Below are 7,522 nucleotides of genomic sequence, written 5' to 3'. Positions count from 1 at the left end.
AGTGAATGGCACATCGAGTGGCAAATCGAGTGGCAAAGCAACAGGAAAAGTGAGTTTAACATTGTTTAATGTTGTTTAATGCAATCACATAGGACTTTTCTGTTTGGTGTATGGGCTGAATGCAGACCAGCCTTTTGATTGATTGATTGAACATTTTATTAACAGTTTGCAGAATTACAGTACATTTCAAGCACAAACTCAATACAAAGGCTGTTAACTGTGAGTGGACGACCCAATTAAGCATTACACTTGTTTACAACAGGGTCCACCATGTTCAATTCATCAAAACATTACATCTTTAGCGTAAATAAAAAGAAAGTTTTTGCTACTCACCAAAACAAAGGCGAGTTGTGTCATTAGAAAGCCTACTTTCCTTAGTGGACGCACTCTGAGCCCCCCACCACACGTATAAACTGTACTTTTTGGCCAGAAAGGGATTGTTTTTCACCTGAGGAAAAATATTCTCTATGAGGCACTTCTCTGGGCAATATCGGTAGAGGGCGCAGCGGAGTAACTAAAAGTATTTACCGTGGGGGGCTCAGAGTGCCCACTAAGGAAAGTAGGCTTTCTAATGACACAACTTGCCTTTGTTTTGGTGAGTAGCAAAAACGTTATTTTTATTTACGCTAAAGAGGAGAGGCTGGTCTGCATTAATGCGAGCGGCGGAAGTTGAGAGTAACATAGCTCTAAATGAAACGCATTTAGAGCTATGGAACAGAGCTAGGGCTGTCAAGGCCAGAAAGTAGTTTTTTGCCACTCATTAGGCATTCCTGCATAACTTCTGGGTTTGATGATGACGTCACACGCATACCCTCTATTGTTATGTGCAAATAAACTAAATAAACTAAACTAAACAGTTACACACCTCCTCCACCAAGGGGCGAAGTGCCCTGGATCCGGTGTTGCGCATGCTCAATGCTTGACACACGTTGACCTAGACGTTGACCAGGAAGTATACAGTGTCCTGCGTGTAGTGTGTGTGTATTTCATCTATGGCGTAGTTTCGCCTTTTGTCTCTGTGAAGAATCATGTCTCATAGTCATAAAGGAGTTAAAACGTCTCTTAAAGGAGGTAAAACGTCGCTTAAAGGATGTAAAACGAGTCAAATGGAGTATGTACGGCTGGAGATAAATGGACACATGACGTCGGTGGGAGAGCAGATATTGTGTGTTTTGGAGAAACATACAAGCGGTGATGTTTGTCAGGTCAAAGTGTTTGTGTTGGAGCGCCTCAGTGCCGCCGCACAGTTCATTTTCAGCTTCTTCCAGAGAGAGATGGAGACACTACACAACACCAAACTACAGACTGCAGGTATGTGCGTTACATGCACACAACATCAAACTACACACTGCAGGTAGGCTATGTCTGTTACAATCTACACAACATCAAACTACACACTGCAGGTCGTCGATTGGCTGATTGACTGCTTAATTTGTGTGGACCCCAGGAAAGTAGCTTTAAATTAATAATCAATGAAAGACTTGTAAAAAAAAAAAAAGAAAACAAATCACAGATAACTCATGAACCACGAAAGTGGAAAAATCTGCTCTCCAAAATAAAAATCACACCCGTGTGAAGTGAGTGGTGCAACTCCATGTGGGGTCCCCGGAACTTCCAGACCCACAGGAACGAGCCCAGGGTGCCAGCCCGGTTCCGGCAAGCCACCCCACATCCGAAACGGTTGAGAAATTACATGTTACCGTGTGGGGGTCACTGTACTGTACTGTACTGTACTGTACTGTACTGTACTGTACTGTACTGTACTGTACTGTACTGTACTGTACTGTACTGTACTGTCACACCCACAATCATACAGTATACAGTTAATGTGTGTGTGCACAACAGTGACACTTGGTGATGAAAACCAACCAAACGATATTTTCGTGCTCGGACCCAGGGGCACAGCTACGGACACAGTCAGGGACACAGCTAGTCTCTCTCGGGACCCCCTCGGTTGAGCTCTTTTCATCGTTCACCCGTAGGGTCCCTTAGCATTTCTTCCACTCTCTATGGTAGACAGCTGTACATACGCTCCGTTCAGGCCGATCTGTGCTCCGCTTAAGTGGTGGTGAGATGTTTCAAAGATGCATAAAACTGCTATAGGAGACGTGTTAAGTATCTTTTTTTTCTTCAGTTTTGGCTGCTCTGAAATTCTCTCTTCCTTCCTTCCTTCCTTCCTTGACTTCCTTATTGACTTCCCATTGTACCGCCTCCCGCACCGACACTGGCTAGCTGCGCGTCCCTACGTTCCTGCCTCTGATCTGCTATGTCACAGCTAGCCAGTGTCGGTGCGGGAGGCGGTACAATGGGAAGTCAATAAGGAGTGGTTGCACCACTCAAAAATGTAAGACTGGCTCGGATGCAATTTCATATATTTTAATAATTTATTGAGAACGCTTATGCATTTCGGCGACAGCCTTCTTCCGAGATTTCATCAGGATATTTGTTTTTGTTGAATGTAGTTGGAGGAATCGGTGAAAAAAAGAGGAAAGAAAAAGATATGAAGAAAAGGTCCCAAGGAAAGAAGAAGAAAGGTGAGAAATACAATATTACTATCTGTATCGTGCATGTATGTAATGTGACTATGCATGTGATGATTGTGTATGTTAGTCTATTCATTCCAGTGGAAGTGTGAACGTGAACACAGATTCTGAACCATTCTTGGGCCCCCATGGTCACGGAAATAAATATTCGGATATGTGCTCCGGGAATGTGCTCAGTTTTTTGAGTGTGCTGGGCGGTCACGTCAGAGGATGAGCGTGCACACATGCTTATTTACGAACTACTTTGATTGATTGAAGTATTTATTAACAGTTTGCAGAATTACAGTACATTTCAAGCACAACTCAATACAAAAAGCAGTGGACCAGTCGTTTTAAACAGTTAAAACATGGACCAAGGTCGTATCACGATACAGAGGCCACGAATCACGATGCAATACGTATCAAGATACCAAGGCCACGATATATGTTGATTTTGATTTTGATTTTGATTTAGTTTTACTAAATTTCATCATCACTGTCTGGTGGAAACTGATGCAGGTGTTTTTGGGGTTTTGTTTAAGCCGCGTCACACAGCATTTCCTGTCGTATCGATATGGTAGTCTCTGTATCGATACGATTATCGGCAAGGAATGCACATCACAAGACCATAAAGTTATAAAATAAAATCATACATTATAACTAAACAGCCATTTCATGAACCCAAATGAAATCCCAGGTGTGGTGAAGAAGCATGACTCCCCATTGAAATGACACAATAGGCCTATCTCACAGCCCGCTTTCCACGCCCACTTCCGGTAAATAGTGGTGTCATTTAACATTAGCATTTACGCGTTTTTTTCTCTGGAGAATCTAAGTACATTTTCTAATGTAAAAATGTGACAGACCAATATTATTATGAAGCAAACAAGATGGTAATCAGCTCGAACAGATAGAACAAACCTTACCTTGAGAAAACAAAAGTTGTAGACTTCTTAAATTACCTCTGTTAACATGTAGCGTCTATGGAGTGACGTCACGCTATCACCACTATCCCCGAAAGGGGGCGTATTAAGGGGGCGGGGAAATTCTGTGAGATAGGCTTATTAAAATTGACCTGATCTAAATAGGGTGAATGAAGTCAAGTAGGACTCTTTCATTGGCATTTTGCTTAATTTAAATTAGAGATGCATTTAAAGAAATGCATGAGGGAAAAACAGATCTGTAAGCTTACGCTTCGCCTCAGCCACATGCTATTCAATGTATGTTTGATCTTTCTGGCCATGTATGTGTCACGGCGGTGGAAACCAAAAGTAGCAGATCTACAAGCTCACAATATGTCATGGCATTACATGTTGTGAGCTTGTAGATCCGCTACTTTCAATGACACGCAGATCAGACCACAATTCATATAAAACCAGTAAGACGCCTTAAGGGCGAGAAGCGACCGCAAGTGGTGGGGAAACAACAGACTTAGAAAAATAAATAGTCAGTGTAAATCTGGCAAGCCATATGAATGGCAGTGGCGCTGCACTCATTGCCTTGATAGATTGCGTAGAACATTACGACATGCCGCTAATTTACATGCCGGCTAATACAACTTGACAAGAATATTATAAGCCCACCTTTGCTGAGGTAAAACTATATCTATATCTAATATATTTTTTTATCAGCGCTTTATTGATTAATGAGGAGAAATCCGTCTTATGGATTCATTTCATATCGCTGTCATATGTCGAAATGCTTGGGGAATGACTTCTGGACACAGCTATATTTCCTTGTCAGATGGTAAAGTATGTGTTCATGTGATGGTGTCATCAATAAATAATATTAGATGAATCGCAGGACATTTGGCATGGAGAAACTGGCCGGACGGCGCCAAGGCATGTGTGTGGCGTTCATGATGTGATCAATATTTACAGAAGCCTGCACACTAACTACAGTTTTATAAATTAACACAATGGGGGTGCATCTGTGCCCAGCGAAGCAGTGACATTAAGGCCTGATAGTCTACATCTTTGGCTGAGTCGGCCGACACATGCAAACATGCAGAGGGACCTGCAAAAACACCACAATAATGCATTCCTATGGGACAACTGCGCGCAGCACTCCCTCTACACCAGGGCCTGTAGCTTTCAAATGGATTGTCGTGTATGGATCACGATTATTTTCCGATTCTAGCACATCTGTGTGCGCCATTTGAGGGCACCCGTGTGCGGAATGGAGTGACACAGAATATTCTATAATTTTTCAAAGGTAGGTGAAAATCGCTCTGAATCCTGGCAGTCAAAATTTATAAAATGACATGTCTTGCCTCAATTTTCATATGTATTCCAAATGATTCCTTTGTTCTTAACCTAAAAAGGGGCAGTGCACCAGAGCATAGAAAAGGAAAAGACGAGTGAAACAGCTGTTAGCAACAAGCTAGGCTAACAGCATCAGTCACGGCATCAGCCGACACATGCGCTGCAAAAGAAAGCAGATCTACAAGCTCACAACTTTGTGAGCTTGTGGATCTGTATTTTTGACCCGTGACCCACTGTGCGGTGAATATAACTCGAGATTAAAAGATTGGGCAGCTGCTCTCACTGCTGCTCTCAAACTGCGTTTTTGGGGCAGGCGATGGCCGATAGGAAAAATGTGGCACATCGCCAAAGCCTAACACACACACACACACACACACACACACATGTCAAGACCTTTTATAGAGGCACACAAAACTGATTTGGCTGTTCATAAAGGTATATAGCAGCAATGTATTTAAATTAAAATTATAAGACCCGAGTTCGAATCCCGGGTGTTACATAAACGTCTGGTAAAGTCTATGGCAACCCAGTAGAACACAAACAACACAATTTGACAAATTCAGTGCTTTTCTCTCATTTCATCTTTTCATCTTTTGTTCCCCTAGACGTCCTCACTGTGTGTACAGAGGAGGTTCCTGCTGAACGTCTGATCCAGGAGCAACCACAACGTCCAAAGATTAAAAAGAAGTTGCGTCGAAGACCAGAGCAGGCCGATGATTCAATGTTGACAATATTAGCAGTGCAGAGTTTACAAGGTTGTGAGAACAGAGAGACGGAGCCTGTAGCCGGCATCTCAACCGGATACATGGAAACTACACAAGCTGCTGTGGGCTGGGTATCATCACAACCAACTAGTGATGACCAGCTCTTCTCTTCAGACTGTTCTGAATATGACGCTGAAGACAGTGATGACTGGGAGGAGAGCAGGGAAGGTCAGAAATCACACAAGAAAATAAATGTGGAAGGAGACCGCAACAAGCTGTCTCGAGAGCTGACGACCTCCATGAGGAAGAAAAGCTTTAGTTGTACAAGTTGTGAAAAAATGTTTAGTCGAAAGGAATGTCTGAAGAGACATGCAATGATTCATACAGGAGAAAAACCCTTTACTTGTTCAGAGTGTGGCAAGGCCTTTGGTGGAAGTAGTATTCTAAGAAGACACATGATAACTCATACAAGGGAAAAGCCCTTTATTTGTATAGTTTGTGACAAAAGTTTTGGTCACTCAAATAGTCTAAAAAGACACATGATGACTCATACAGGGGAAAGGCCTTTTATTTGTGCAGTGTGTGGTAAAGGCTATGTTGAAACGTGTCATCTAAAAAGACACATGAGTACTCATACAGGGGAAAGACCCTTTACTTGTACAGTGTGTGGCAAAGGTTTTAAATCTAAGCCTATTTTAAAAAGACACACGATGACTCATACAGGGGAAAAGCCCTTTACTTGTGCAGTTTGTGGCAATGGCTTTAGTCGTATTGACGATTCAAAAAAACACATGAAGACTCATACACGTGAAAAGTCCTTTCCTTGTACAGCTTGTGGCAAAAGCTGTAGTTCAATGACTAATCTAAACAGACACATGGCGACTCACATAGGTGAAATTTCTTTTACTTGTAAAGTTTGTGCCCAAGGCTTTGTTCGTTATCAACATCTAAAAAGACACATGAGGACTCATGAAGGGGAAACGGCCTTTACTTGTGACATTTGTGGCAAAAGCTATAGTACAATGGGAGTTCTAAAAAGACACATGAAAACTCATGCAGAGGGAACAAACTCTTCGTTCGTTCCAATCCAGGATGATAATAGAGTGCCGAAGTCCTGACGTCACTCGCTCATCCCCTGGTTCATGGACGTAATTTCTCTATGGAGAATAACATGGGGTCTTAAAATAGTTTCATATAAGCATTGTGGTCCAAAAATAAACAAGCTGTCTCGGAATTATTGTCAGGGAGGTGTCTCTGTATCGTTTGCGACAGTCAGTCACTCATATATGATAGTCTGTTTCTAGCGAAAATGTAACTAATTCAGTAGCAGTAACAATAGCGTTTTCTCTCAGTCAGTTGATTCTTCATATCCATAATTCCATATGAGTGAAACGGCCGGGATGACGTTTATTTTTCAAACAGTTCTTATATGAGGCGATCTAAAATCCCCCCATGGGGATTACAATGCAAATAAAAAGTACATGAACGCGTGTATTTGTGCCCTCTACCGATATTGACGTCAGACTTCGGTGCTCTATGACAAGTCGTAGATACTAAAGTAGAATAATCACTCGTTGTTTAATGTGGATTTGAATGCTCACAGTTCATACATTCACCATGATGTTTTGACTCTGACTTTGTACAAATTTCACCCACTTTGACAATAAAGTTGAATCTGAATCTGATGATAGTATGATTGTTTTTATATCCTGTAGTATTTTACCTGCAACTCATATAAGGCAAAATGTTCTAAATTTCATTATGCTTTAAGTAGCATGTGACGTGTCAAACTAGGGGGTGTTCCTGATGGTTTTCACACACACACACACACACACACACACACACACACACACACACACACACACACACACACACACTACCTTTCTGACTTGCCTTGATAGTACACCAGTAGCTCAGGAGGTAGTGTTAAATGGTGCATTTATATAGCACTTTTTATCCAAAGCACATTCACCCGTTCACACACTGATGGCGGAAGGAAACAATGCAAGGCGCCAACCTGCACATCAGGAGC

At 42.0% G+C, this 7,522-nt stretch overlaps 1 long non-coding RNA gene across 1 annotated transcript; it reads left to right on the top strand.

Moving 5' to 3' along the window:
* The first annotated feature begins 989 nt into the window (after positions 1–989).
* Positions 990–7,175, top strand: LOC306914137. Its single transcript, XR_013788649.1, has 3 exons — positions 990–1,311; positions 2,463–2,534; positions 5,392–7,175. It is a non-coding gene; the product is annotated as an uncharacterized lncRNA (long non-coding RNA).
* Positions 7,176–7,522: the final 347 nt, after the last annotated feature.

The sequence above is a fragment of the Electrona antarctica genome (assembly GCF_951216825.1).
Source record: "Electrona antarctica genome assembly, chromosome: 21".
Taxonomy (NCBI): Eukaryota; Metazoa; Chordata; class Actinopteri; order Myctophiformes; family Myctophidae; genus Electrona; species Electrona antarctica.
This window is presented reverse-complemented; position numbering and strand designations above follow the sequence as displayed.